Source organism: Schistocerca cancellata, chromosome 4 (genome assembly GCF_023864275.1).
Source record: "Schistocerca cancellata isolate TAMUIC-IGC-003103 chromosome 4, iqSchCanc2.1, whole genome shotgun sequence".
In the NCBI taxonomy this organism is placed as follows: domain Eukaryota; kingdom Metazoa; phylum Arthropoda; class Insecta; order Orthoptera; family Acrididae; genus Schistocerca; species Schistocerca cancellata.
This window is the reverse complement of record NC_064629.1, coordinates 704,575,368-704,590,873: the sequence shown is the minus strand read 5'-3', so window position 1 is coordinate 704,590,873 and position 15,506 is coordinate 704,575,368.

Genomic DNA, 15,506 nt, shown 5'->3' with positions numbered 1-15,506 from the left:
CTGAAGCAACTTCTTGATACATAAAAATAAACACGGCAATTTAACAATAAAATCGAAGGGTTTACGCTTACGCGAACACTAACGAGACGTTCCAGAATAACACTAATAAATGAAAATAAATACAGTATATTTTCATAAAAATACTTAAGAATTCGTATTTAGGCATACAACCCTAATAAGGGAGCCCAGTAATAAAACTACAATGAGGCGCCAAAGAAACTGGTATAGGAATGCGTATCCAAATACAGAGATATGTAAACAGCCAGAATACGGTGCCTATATAAGACAACACGTGTTTGGCGCAGTTATTAGATCGGTTACTGCTGATACAATGGCAGATTATCAAGATTTAAGAGTTTGAACGCGGTGTTACAGTCAGCGCACGAGCGACGGGACACAGCATCTCCGAGGTAGCGATGAAGTGGTGATTTTCCGGGACGACCATTTCACGAGTGTACGGTGAATATCAGAAATCCGGTGAAACATCAAATCTCCGACATCGCTGCGGCCGGAATATGATACTGCAAGAACAGGACCAACGACGACTGAAGAGAATCGTTCAACGTGACAGAAGTGCAACTCTTCCGCAAATTGCTGCAGATTCCGATGCTGGGCCATCAACAAGTGTCAGTGTGCAAACCATTCAACGAATTATCATCGATATGGGCATCCGGAGACGGAGGCCCACTGATGTACCATTCATGACTGCATGGCACAAAGCTTTACGCCTCTCCTGGGCCCGTCAACACCGACATTGAACTGTTGATGACTGGAAACATGTCGCCTGGTCGGACGTGTCTCGTTTCAAATTGTATCGAGCTGGTGCATGTGTACGGTTATGGAGACGAACTCATGAATCCTTGTACCTTGCATGTCAGCAGGGGACCTTTCAAGCTGGTGAAGACTCTGTAATGGTGTGAGGCATCTGCAGTTGGAGTGATATGGAACCCCTGATACGTCTAGATAGGACTTGGACAGGTGACACGTACGTAAGCATCTTGTCTGGTCACCTGCATCCATTCATATCTATAGTGCACTCCGAAGGACTTGGGCAATTCCAACAGGACAAAGCGACACCTCATACGTCCACAATTGCTACAGAGTGGCTCCAGGAACACTCTTCTGAGTTTGAGCACTTCCGCTGGCCTTCGAACTCCCCAGACATGAACATTATTGAGCATATCTGGGATGCCTTGCAACGTACTGTTCAGAAGAGATCTCCACCACCTCGTACTCTTACGGATTTACGGTCAGCCCTGCAGGATTCATGGTGTCAGTTCCCTCCAGCACCACTTCAAGATACGTCGTGTTGCGGCACTTCTGCTACACGATCTTAGGCAGGTGTACCAGATCCTCTGGCTCTTCAGTGTACATATCGCATAGTAATTTACAGTAAAAATCTCGCCAATTGAATAATATGATTTTTACAAAGCATTTTCCTTAAATATGCTCTTGCGTGTTGCTGTTTCATGAGCAATGGTTTTGATAATGTTTGGTAGCGCATTACAGACTTCCATGCCCGATTAATCTCATTCTTTCTGCACAAACGTGGAATTCGTTCGCTTGCTGTGCAATTTCTGCTTTCACCTTGTACTATGGTTATGATACGCACTATTGGTTTCCAAGAGAGGGCAGCTATTATTAACGAGGAAGATATACTGTGATGTTACTGTGAAAAATCTGTAGTTCCCGTATAAGATTCTTGCAAAGATATCTTGGATAGAAACCATTCATTCAATTCTTCTCAGATGACCCAAGCATCTCGATTACGTGGCCGGATGCGTTGAAATCTACTCTGTAGGAATCAGCATGGGTTTCGAATAAGACGATCGTGTGAAACCCAGCTCGCGCTATTCGTCCACGAGACTCAGAGGGCCATAGACACGGGTTCCCAGGTAGATGCCGTGTTTCTTGACTTCCGCAAGGCGTTTGATACAGTTCCCCAAAGTCGTTTAATGAACAAAGTAATAGCATATGGACTATAAGACCAATTGCGTGATTGGATTGAAGAGTTCCAAGATAACAGAACGCAGCATGTCATTCTCAATGGAGAGAAGTCTTCCGAAGTAAGAGTGATTTCAGGTGTGCCGCAGGGGAGTGTCGTAGGACCGTTGCTATTCACAGTGTATATAACATTGGAAGTTCACTGAGGCTTTTTGTGGATGTTGCTGTAGTATATCAAGAGGTTGTAACAATAGAAAATTGTAATGAAATGCAGGAGGATCTGCAACGAATTGACACACGGTGCAGGGAATGGCAATTGAATCTCAATTTAGACAAGTGGAATGTGCTGCAAATACGTAGAAAGAAATATCATTTATCATTTAGGTACAATATAGCAGGTCAGCAACTGGAAGCAGTTAATTCCATAAATTATCTGGGAGTAGGCATTAGGAGCAATTTAAAATGGATTGACCATATAAAATTAATCGTCGGTAAAGCAGATGCCAGCCTAAGATTCATTGGAAGAATCCTAAGGAAATGCAGTCCGAAAACAAAGGAAGTAGGTTACAGTACACTTGTTTGCCCACTGCTTGAATACTGCTTACTGATGTGGGATGCGTACCAGATAGGGCCGATAGAAGAAATAGAGAAGATCCAACGGACAGCAGCGCGCTTCGTTACAGGATCATTTAGTAATCGCGAAAGCGTTACGGAGATGATAGATAAACTCCAACGGAAGACTCTGCAAGAGAGACGCTCAGTGGCTCGGTACGGGCTTTTGTTGAAGTTTCGACAACATACCTTCACCGAGGAGTCAAGCTGTATATTGCTCCCTCCTGCGAATATCTCGCGAAGAAACCATGAGGATAAAATCAGAGATATTAGAGCCCACACAGAGGCATACCGACAATCTTTATTTCCACGAACAATACGAGACTGGAATAGAAGGGAGAACCGATAGAGGTACTCAAGGTACCCTCCGCCACACACCGTCAGGTGGCTTGCGGAGTATGGATGTGGATGTAGATGTAGAATAAGTTAAGAGCTGTTTGTGTGTTGTGGCCTTTATAAGAAGATCTCTACACTCGTTCCTGTTAATTTGTGGTTTCCATTCAGCCGGATCTTTTTCTTTCAAGATAGGTAACTGGTCTGAAGACATATAAATTTATTCGTTGGGAGTTGGCACCGAATACTAAAGGCATCTTCGCTGCCTCCAAAAGCAGATACTAGTTAGTCAGATTCAAGGGTAGCAGTATTGTATTTTGTCAAATTTGGCGAGTGCGAACTATACAGCGCAACAGAATTAAAGCTCACTTTTTCGAAACCCCATAATTCACACACATTGCGTCACTTAAGTTTGAAATTTGGCTCGATGGTGCGTACAACCTTCCTCTACAATGGTGCAGAAGTGTGGCGCGCTGCGATGTCACCATCGGGCTCTATGATGCTTAAAACAGCAATGTGTCGGCACATGCGAAAAAAGTCTACAGCTCAGACGTTCACGTGACATGTAAAGAGGGTTAATTACCTCACATTTGCACCAAACTTCACCACTGTAGATGTGTCACACGATGAGAAGATCGTCACAGCCCCTCTTACCTGAATTCCACCCCTTCTTTTGATATAGGTCGGAAACGCGACGCCCATCGTTGAAATAACGCGGTTTCCTTATAAGTGGGCGAGGAAAACATCCCAGACACACCTCTGCTCAGAATTGGCACGAAAATGCCTCGGGGACTAGCACGAGGGCGTCAATAAACCACCCCTTCTTCTGGGGCGTTGATTACCACACATTTCGTGGTAAAAACGACAGTTCGCAGTGTGATAAGAAACAGAAAGACGTTCTTCACTACTGAAGAATACTCAGTATTGTAGAACACTCAGTTTAATGTCGTTTATTGAAACTGAACTACTCTTCTCGAACAATCACTATATACACACAAAAACAAATAGCTTGTAGATGACTATTCATCAAGAGCGTCGGTGAGGTCCATCGGAGCTGGTCCTAGCTCGGCGAGGAACTGGCTGTACTGCTGCTGCACTGGCCTTATAGAGCCGGTGGAGGCCGGCGGAGTACTCCAACTTTTCCTGTATCTGTGAGGCGACCTCTGCAGAAAAAGGTTCGTGTTAGTCTCTAGCAAGTTCTGTTTGTTTTTAAGAATTGTTTTCCTCTTGGTTGCGCCTGCAAGTGCTTGTGTATGTTATATGGTACACAGGGGTGTCTTGAGTGCAGTCTGCCTGGCAGGGGCCATCTGTGACAGACGTAACAACAACCTTTGGCACTGCTGACTCCCTCGGGCATTTCAACCCTTCTCTAAGGATACAGTGGGGCTGCATTTCGATTGAGCGTGATTGAATCCGTTTGGAGCGCAGCGTGAACGCAATATTTGCTCTCGTGTACACGCTGGAACCACTAGGGACCTGCCGGGATGGTTCCTTTGAAAGGGCACGGCCGATTTCCTTCCCCATCCTTCCCTCACCCGAGCTTGCGCTCCGTCTCTAATGACCTCGTTGTCGACGGGACGTTAAACGCTAATATCCTCCTCCTCCACTAGGGACCGTTCAGCACCATGAAATTTGAACGTGATCCGAAGCAGCAAAGGGTGCTTATGCTTTCTCATTCCTCCAGTTTCGCGTCCTCCTGTGGCGTGATCACTAGGGGCTGCGAAATTGACACATGTGTGAATGAAATGGCAAACGGTTCTTCTAAGTTTTTTTAAGTTTCTGGTGACTTTTTTAACTGTCCCCCATGAACGTCTCCATGACAGTGTATATTTTACCTCCATTTTCTCCCCTTACTCTGTTTTATGTTCCCCTTTTTTATCTCCTTATGTATGTATCATTTTATTCTTGTTTTAGTTGTAGTGTCACTCGGCTGAAGAGTGGCGGATTGTGTCGCTGACAGCCCTCCCCTGCCCCTATGGGGCAGGGGAATGAAATCACAATAAAGAAAAAAAATGCTGCCTCTTGGTGCACCTGCTGACGCCCTACTCCCACCCCCTCCCCTGCTGCACCTTGCTCTCCCCTCCTTTTCCATCCTCTCAGGCCTCTCCCTAGGCAGGTCCCACCTGGCAGTTTTATTCTGCATCGTGTGTGCTCCAAGTGGTTTAAAAGTGTGTTGATCTGGAGTGTTTTTAATACTGTGGCCAATTTTAACCTGTGCGTATGAGTTCTGTGTCTTTTTAGTGTTCTACGAATCGCCAACTGTGTTTTTTTAACTCTATGTCGACTTTTTCAATTGTCGCCCCATAAACGTTTCCATGTCAGTGTATTTTTACCTCCATTATCTCCCCTTACTCTGCTTTATGTCCCCCTTTTTTTATCGCCTTATATTAACATGTTATTCTTGTATTAGTTGCCATGTCACTCGGCTGAAGAGCGGCGGATTGTGCTGTTGACAGCCCTCCCCTGCACAGTGGTTGACCTTGTTGGTAAATTTAGTTTTATATTTGTGACGTAGTCTCGATTATTTGATATAGGCCCTGGGAACGTGTAACGCACTTCTTCATACCCCTTTAGCGTATAGACATTTGATAGTATTACCCATTGGCCTACACTGTGTTGCGGTAATGTACCCACTCGCTTCATTGTTTCTTGCTGTTTTCCCAGCAGATTGGTATTTGCTCGTTGTGATTAGTTCCACACTTCCTTTTTTTTTCTCACAGATTCTCAGACAGATCTCAGCTTCCGCCCTTCTGCCGTATCATGTCGAATGGCAAGTTCATTTTCTTCACATATGCAACCTCGAATGAGGACAATCCTGTGCTAGTGTGTACTTTGGAGTTGTACATACCCACTACAAAGGACAAATATGTGTCCCAGTATGAATGATGTCTGTACACGTAATAACTAATCATTTTTCCAATTGTCAAATGAATTTGCTCCATTCTTCTGTCAGTTTGAGGATGAAGTGGACTCGTTCTTAAGGTTTTACATCGACACAACTACTTCGTTAGGTCTGACACGAAGCTTGCCCCTTGGTCCACAGTTATTGTCTCCGGTACTCCAAAGCTGAACAGGTCCAGCACTGGCCCCTTTTGATGTAATACGATACGTGATCTATTGCGGTTAGTACATAAAGATTATCTTCCAGTGTCCGGTTGAACAGTCCTAACACGTCTACCCCTATAAAATAAACGGTTCTGTTGCCTCCGGCTATCTTTGTAGAACCATCTGTTTTCGATTCAAATCCTCATGCTGCGCACACTTAATACAATTCCTTACGTACTGATCGACATAATTTTTCCTTCCTCTCCACCAGTATTCTTCCACCACACTTCCCATTCGTCTCTCTATAGTCCCTATGGCCAGAAAACACATGATAGTTCATTTCATTTAACACTTTCTCCTTTAACTTTACTGGCATTATCACATGTGGCCCTAATTACGTGTACACAAGAGACCAGCATGCAAGCTGAACTGTTGCTGTTTGCCAAACTGTTTACATTCTTCATCGGCACTCTGTGTTGTCTGCCATACCTCAAGGTCCTGACCTAGTGTCCGTACTACTGCTACTTTTATGCTCAATCCGTCTGCATTTGCGCGTTTCTTCCCTGGTTTGTGAATAGTTTGAACTTAAATTCACTGAGTTTCAATGCCAGTCTCACCAATCTACTGGATGTGTCCTTCAAATCTAGTAAGTATTTCAAAGCAGTCTGCCCCTGGTAGTTGAGTGGTCAGCACGACTGAATGTCATGCCTAACGGCCCCAGTTCGATTCCCGGCTGGGTCGGAGATTTTCTCCGCTCAGGGACTGGGTGTTGTGTTGTCCTTATCATCATCATTACATCCCCATCGACACGCAAATCGCTAAGTGGCGTCAACTCGAAAGACTTGCATCAGGCGAATGGTCTACCCGACGGGAGGCCATAGCCACATGGCATTTCCATTTCCATTTCATAGCAGCATGTACTCCACAAGTAGTTGGAAGTCCCCTGCAGAAATATTGATCCATGCTGCCTCTATAGCCGTCTATAGTTGAGAATGTCAGACCAGTTGAGAATTTTGTGCATTAACTGACCTCTCCATTACGTCCCATGCCGGGCGATCAGGGTGGCCGAATCATTCACTTGAAGTGACCAGAATGTTCTTCAAACCATTTGTGAACAACAGTGGCCCCCACCGTGGCCCACTGTCATCCATACATATTCAATTATTGTTTGGGAACATGAAGTCCATAAATGACTCTAGATGGTCTCCAAGTAGCTGAACATAATCATTTCAGGTCAATAATCGATTCAGTTGGACAGAGGACCAAATCCATTCCATGTAAACACAGCCCACACCATTATGGAGCCACCACCAGCTTGCACAATGCCTTGTTGTCAACTTGGGTCATGGCTTCGTGGGGTCTGCCTCACGCTCGAACCCAACCATCAGTTCTTACCAACTGAAATCAGGACTCATCTGACGAGGCCACGGTTTTCCATTCATCTAGGTTCGAACCGATATGGTCACGCTTCCAGGACAGGCGCTGCAGGCAATGTCGTGCTGTTAGCAAAGGCACTCGAGTCTGTCGTCTGCTACCATAGCCCATCAACACAAAATTTCGCTGCACTGAGCGAATGAGGTAATGCCCCAAGTCTGGTATTCTCGGCACACTTTTGACACTGTGGATATCGGAATACTGAATTCCCTAACGATTTCCGAAATAAAATTTCCCAAGCGTCTAGCTCCAACTACCATTCCGCGTTCAAGGTCTGTTAATCTACATCGTGCGGCCGCTATCACGTCGGACACATTTTCATATGAATCAGCTGAATACAAATAACAGCTCCGCCACTGTACTGCGGTTTTATACCTTGCATATGCGATACTACCGCCATCTGTTTATGCGCGTAACGCTATCCTGTGACTTTGGCACCTCAGTGCATACACATTTACTCCTCAGTGTATATTACGTTGAGTCGAGGGTCAAATTCATTGGATGTCAACAAGACAAGACTTGTCGCAACAAGCAAAAGGCCCAGTCAGAGGGTTTGGTGTTGCTGATGCCTGCCTGTTTGCCTAGTCACACTTATCAGTTTAGATTTAAAACATTTTTGGATAAATAGTTCTGAATAAGGTGCAAAAAATTCAGAGCGTTCAGACAGATTTGAACAAAATAGGTTGCCAGGTGCCATCCCGTTCCACGCTTCCGTATAGTCCGGGTACTGTGTTCCGGGAATATTGTTGCGGCATAGTATATCGACCGTGTACTATCACACCATTCTATCCTTTCCTGATAACACCTCTGGATATCACGTTGTAGTATACTGTAAGTAAGAGTGACACCATTGAGTGGGAAAACTCATTCCTACAGACATCTTGTGTGGTGTCACATTCTTGCAGCGAGTGCATACAGTTCCTGGTTACCTGTCTCATGGGACAATTGTAACACTGTGATAGTTCAAAGTGTCAACATGCCCTGCTCTAAAGTCCTTTATATTCCTCGACTTCTTGAGTAGAAGACAATCCCCGGTTATGTCGGAACTGAGAGCACTGAAACTGATGTTATCCCATATTGTCTTCCAGTTGTTAACTCAAATATTTTCTTTCAGTTTTATTTCTACCCTCGTTCTTCTGTCGTTCTCGCATAATGTCTCTTTTTAAGATGTTCCATGAATTTTCGATTTGACTATCAATGTAACTCGCTTTAACGTACAAGGCTTTTACATAATGCAGTCGGTTATTAACTTTTTGTACTGTACGTATACCAGTGGCTACAGACTTTGTGGTTTTACACACTCGAACAGTTTAGTTGTAATGCTGTCCGGACGGACTTAAAGCATATTCATTGCCCTGTTACTAAGACAGCAGACGCTTTGTTGACTATATCAACTGCACTAAAATCTTTGTTTCTAGGTTCTAGTGTAGCTGCTTTAAGAACCACTCGGAATACTTATCGCTCCCACACGCAATTGGCAAGTACCGACATAATTTGTCTAGTTATCACCTTAGGTGTAGGAAAGACTTGTAAATACAGAAGGCCTTCGAGAGAATGCACTAGTTGATGAATTTAATTCTTTGAATGTGATCCATAAATCATTGATAGTTCTGTATTATTGCTTCTTGAATTTTCTCTAAGGACACTTTCCAGTTCACAGCGTTCATCTTCGTCGGCCACAGCGTCAGAATTTTCCCAAGCGTTTCATGTCTAGTATGTGAATTCATCCAATCTGTGTCTATTTTTTAGGGACCCCTTACATGTAAGATTTTTCTCTTGAATTAATTCACGTGCGTTCCAGAAGCGCTGCAGTACTTTTTAAGGATGTCTGCTAGTGTAACGATTTCTTTTTGGTTTCTTAAGACAACACTTCCATCGTCAATATGAGCTCTTATCACAGTTTTTCGACCAGATAATGCTATGCCCCATATGTTGACATGAACATTCTGTAAAATGGTCTCTAAAGAAACAACAAACAAAAATAGGGACAGCGGCCTGCTTTCGATGGGCAGGGGGGGGGGGGGGGGCTTGCCGTATTTGTATCCGTCTAGATTAGAGCTTTCCAAACTTTTCCTCACGGCGACAGCCTTCCAATGCACAAAATTTCACGAGACACCGTCTCACTAATATAAAAAATTATATTTTCTATTGTAACAAATGACATTTAAAAGAAATATTAATTTTTATATTTCATTTCTAGATACAGTATAATTATTCATCAAACCCAAATACAAAACTTTTCAATACTATTATGAATTCAACGACTCACTTGGGCTTGATTAGCGTTACACACCTGATTCTAGGAGTGACGCAAACCCTTGACACTCCATGGTGTCGGAACACTGTCTGGAAAGCTCTGGCTTAAATGTTTAACAGTTTACTGCTATTTGGGCATTTAAACCAGTCACAATATTCGTTATCACATTAACAGTTCTTTTGTGTAAACTCATTTTTTCATTGTTTTGATTAGGAATTTGTGGTTCACACAGTCAAATACTTTATGAAAAATCAATGAACATCAGTTCACGTTTGATCCTAGTCACTGAGGTTATAGCGATTATGTCCATGTACTCAGTGATAGTTTGCTGGTTAATCAGTTTGGTGGTCAAGGTGAAAGACTCTTTTTTTTATAATTCTACATACAACGTTGCTTGGATTTCACCGATTAAAGCTATTTGCTTGTCTAAGTAAGTTGCATAAAGGCATTGTTCATTCTCTGATATTGACTTTGCTTTTGAATTGATTTCACGGCCTTCCATTTGCTGCCTCTTAATGATGAGTGAGTTCGCTATAATTTTCTTGATGTTCTGTAGCCGAATGGTGTACACTTTTGCTTGTTCGAACAGGTCTCTTAGCAAATGGCTCTGGGCACTATGCGACTTAACTTCTGAGGCCATCAGTCGCCTAGAACTTAGAACTAATTAAACCTAACTAACCTAAGGACATCACACACATCCATGCCCGAGGCAGGATTCGAACCTGCGACCGTAGCGGGCGCTCGGCTCCAGACTGTAGCCCCTAGAACCGCACGGCCACTCCGGCCGGCGGTCTCTTAGCAATTTGTAATAAAATTCCATAGTACTCTTCAGGTGCCTGTCCTTTTGGACTCTGTACCTAACAAAACTCTTTGTAACATTGGTTTGGCATTCTTAATCTGCCAGTCTAACAATGTTGGGTGCTTATCTATCGATCACAGGTTGGTTGAGCACGCTTAAGTAATTTCGTCATCTAAGTCTTGTTATTATAAAAGGGAGAGTCTGCTACAGGAACTGGGTGTTACATGCGTGTACTCAGCAACGTGGGATGTTTTGTTTACTATGCATCTTTGAGCCTTAAGTAGATCGAAAAAGTTCAAGGAAGGGCACCACTTTTTGTATTATCGCGAAATAGGAGAGGGAGTGTCACTGAAATGATACAGGATTTGGGATGGACATCATTAAAACAAAGGCGTTCTTCGTTGCGGAGGAATCTTTCCACGATATCCCAATTACCAACTTTCCCCTCCAAATGCAAAAATATTTTGTTGACGCCGACCTACATAGGGAGAAACGATAACAACGATAAAATAAGGGAAATCAGAGCTCGCACGGAAAGATACAGGGTGGTCGGAAATTCCCGTTACAAACTTCTAGGACATGTAGAGGGTAGTGAGTACATAACATTTTGAACAGGAACCCATATCCGGAAACGTATCGTTTCCGTTCTACGACAGTTGCAATGCAGATGATTATCTCATCCACACCCACGTGAGGAATGTACTTAGGCGTGATCCAGTACAATTGCTGCAATCCATATGAAAAGAATACTGACTCGTTCCGTTATTACTTACGTATTTGCATTACAACCTTCACCTTATGGTTTACGTTAGTCGACAACAACAAGAACCCATCATCTACGGCATCAGCCGCTACGGCCGGCCGAAGTGGCTGTGCGGCTCTAGGCGCTGCAGTCTGGAACCGCGAGACCGCTACGGTCGCAGGTTCGAATCCTACCTCGGGCATGGATGTGTGTGATGTCCTTAGGTTAGTTAGGTTTAACTAGTTCTAAGTTCTAGGGGACTAATGACCTCAGAAGTTGAGTCCCATAGTGCTCAGAGCCATTTGAACCATTTTTTCAGCCGCAACGTACCGATGCAATACAACAGCGGCTCGATGTGGCGACCACCAAAGTTATTACACACATTGTACCTCCGAAGCATGTTCTGGTACACTCTCTCCATCCCACCTGGTGTCTCTTCAGTGTCTTGTGCAGCGGCCAGAACTCATGCCGGCAGATCTTCCCCTGTCTCTACAGCTGTCTCATAAATCAGGCTCTTCATACGACCCCACAAGAAGTAGTTCATAGGGGTTAAATCCGGTGATCGTGGCGGCCACGCGGTTGGACCACCACGGCCTATCCATCTTTCATCATACCGTCTGTTGAGATGTCTCCGGACAGCCAGCGAAAAGTGAGGTGGTGCTCCATCATGCTGAAACCACATTTCCTGACCGACATTCAATGGCACAGCTTCCAAGAACGGGTCCAGTGCGTGTCGTAGGAAGACTAAGTATGCGAGATCTGTGAGCTTGGATGGAAGGAGGTATGGTCCAATCACATGACCGTCCAGAATACCTTCCCACACGTTAATTCCAGACCTGTCTTGAAATCCCTGAACATGCGTGGCACGAGGGTTTTCGTCCGCCCAGACATGACTACTTCGAGCATTCACTCACAATCCCTTGTGAACCTACGTTCATCTGTGAAGAGAACTCGACGTGGAAATAGGGGCGCGTCGATGCAACGCTGCAGGAACCATGTGCAGAAGGCGACGCGTTGTAGAAAGTCTGTTGGACCCATAGCGTGTACCCTTTGTAAGTGGTATGGGTGTAATTGTTGCTCATGCAGGACGTCCAAGACGGTACTGTGACTAAAAGCCATTGCACGCGCAATTGTTCGCGAACTCGTTGACGGGCTATCGTCAATGCGACGCAGTAAACCTTCTTCAAATTCGGGAGTGAGGCGTCGCCGTGGAGCACCACAGTCCTGCCTCCTCACGGTGAAGGTACCCGTTTCTCGTAGCCGTTGTGTAACTTGGGCAAACAGTTTGTGCGATGGAGTGTGACGGTGTGGAAAACGTTCCTAATATAGCCGACTAGTAGCTCTTCCGTTACCTCCAGCTTCGCCAACACAAAGAGCATGTCTGTGTATTCCGCAAACGTGTACTGCACCATGTTTCCTCTATCGGTGACGCACAGATATTGACTCGGTCTCACAGCAAAGCGGACAATAAGTGACACGTGTGGATCGTTTGACGTAGTTCACGTCATAGTGTCTACCGTGTTGCATACCAGGACAGGGAACTCTGAGACGTTTCTCTTGCCCTAAGGCCTAAGCAGACGTTGACGAGGTATACATCTGAATTGAAATTGTCGTAGAACTGAAACGATACGATTCCGGACATGGGTTCCTATTAAAAATGTTCTGTGTTCACTACCCTCTACATGTCCTAGAAGTTTGTAACGGGAATTTCTGACCACCCTGTATAGACTTCGTTCTTTCCGCGCGCTATACGGGATTGGAATAACAGAGAATTGTGAAGGTGGTTCGATAAACACTCTGCCAGACACTTAAACGTGATTTCCAGAGTATCGATGTAGATGTAGAACTAAATGATTGAATTCCCCTGAACTGTTAAAATTAGGTTTTTGAGCCTTACGATATAAAACGCAATTGAAATAGCAACCTATTATAAGGTTGGTAGAGTTTCTGCGCAATAAATAAATAATTTCTTCTCATAAAACGTTGCTCTGGATAAGCTGTTAGAATTCCCTGAGAAGGCATACAAATTAATAAAAGTGACACTAAAAATGTTTTTTCCTATTGCCCTTCGAGACTCTGATCTTCCCATTTGACTCGCAGGAATTCATTTTATTATTAAAACTGCGCCTGCCAGAGTGGCCGAGCGGTTCTAGGCGCTACAGTCTGGAACCGCGCGACCGCTACGGTCACAGGTTCGAATCCTGCCTGGGGCATGGATGTGTGTGATATCCTTAGGTTAGTTAGGTTTAAGTAGTTCTAGGTTCTAGGGGACTGATGACCTCAGATGTTAAGTCCCATAGTGCTCAGAGCCATTTGAACATTAAAACTGCTGTTCGTGTATTTATTTCAGGGAAGACATCAACAGTCTCGTCGTACATTGGTATCGATAGGTCCGTCATCGCAACTTCTTAGAGGAAAGCGATATCGGCACAAGAGTCACGCAAAAGTTCTTTGAGAGGTGCTTATTATTTCTGATCGCATTTTATTCATGTTTATCATTGTAATGGAGTACGCTTGCACCACAAGATTATTACTTAGGATCTACATCATCAATAACTTTTTCACTACTGGAGGTCAAATGGAATTCGTTTTAAACTGTAATTAAGTGAAGTCTTTATCAAGTTTCCTAACAAGTTGCTAATTTTTTAAGTATTTACGCTTTATTTGTTAGTGCGGCGGAGTTGCTGGTCAAGTAGCCGGAAAGCTCATCTTCCGCTCGTTCTGCATCATATTGTAGACGTCTTGGACAATGGATTCGCTTTGCTGCCGGAGATAGTAAGGTTTAGTTGTGGTTTGAGCCTACGTCAGCGCAGGTCTTTCGATGCCGTATGTCCTTTCGACTTGCCAACACTCCGTGGCGGTGCTGCTGCATGGCTGGTTGTTTAACATACACTGCCTCTTGTTTTCCTTCGAAGGCAACTTGTTGTGACGCTTCTGGTAGTGATTAGATTTTGGTCAGTTGTTGAATAAACACCTTCTCATATTTACGCTCTACTACAACCCGCTGGTTTGCAGTGGGTTGGGCTTATGAGTCAACTACTTCCTCTGACTTCTCGTGACGAATCAGCTGGTATTCATCGCAAACAGCTGTTCGTGTTGTCCCTTGAAGCGTGACTCCTGTCGCCTCGCTATTATAAGGTGACCATATTTTCTAGACTCAAATATCGGACATTAACATATTTCCTAGGCCCAAATCAGGGACACATTAAAAATTTTGCAAAATAGGCTACATTTACTTATTTATTTATTTATTATATGAGAAGAAGGTTTCAATTAAATACAATAAATACAAAATATCAATTAAATTTGTTAAAAAGAAAAGCACATTTACATTTTATTAATACCTTCTAAGATGAATGAGTGTGATCAGGGCAACTGTATTTATCAGTACTGTGAGTCCGAAGAACTAAAGTCACTGATGAATGGAAATTCTTTCTGCAATTGTTCATTGAAGGAGCACTTGCGCTTCTTTGAACTCATTCTTGCGAAGAAGTATTGTTATTGTTATTGACGAGGAAAAGCAACTAAACTTATCAAATGTAATATACCATAACACGACGTAACACAACATTCAATCTGATATAATATGGCGCACACAGATGACAAATGGTAGTATTCTAGAGACCAGCATACACTGCGTTGGCGACGCCAAAGTCAACGAGAGCGTATATTACTATTAGTCTGTTCGAGTTACTTTGTATTTCGTCTGCATGTTTGCCATAAAGCCTCATCTGCCTCTTCCATGGCTATCAGAAAATATGCAGATTTCTTCCTTCTTCTGTTCGAGTTACGGTTAGAACCGTTTCGACCGCGCGAATGCGTTCGAGTGCGACTTTTTTCCAGTTGCCGTGGTCTCTGACTGCCCATTAGCTGTTCGGCCAACACGTGTTTGCACAGTAGAAACAGTTTGATAACGGTTTCGACAATTTGTCGTACCCTCTTGTCAAACAATTTCCCACGATACCTACAACTAATAATAAAATATACCGATACAGGTGAAATGAATCTCTAATTCGGGACAAATTGGGTCATGATTGTTAATTTCGGGACAAACAGGTGTCTCGAATTACCTTTGAAAAAATTCGGGACAGACACACAAAAATCGGGACTGTCCCGAAAAAAAACGGGACGGATGGTCACCTTACGCTGTTATCATTTATCTTTTCTGGTACCGTCAATGATCGGGATATATCACTGCACTTCACAAAATCCACTTGCATCTCATCCATTTGCATTTCATCTGCTTGGTCCAATAAGCCTTCGTCATATGGTTTTGTTTAGGAACAGCAGGCGATTTAGGGGAGATTTCATTATCCGAATGATCATCAGTGAGTTTTATA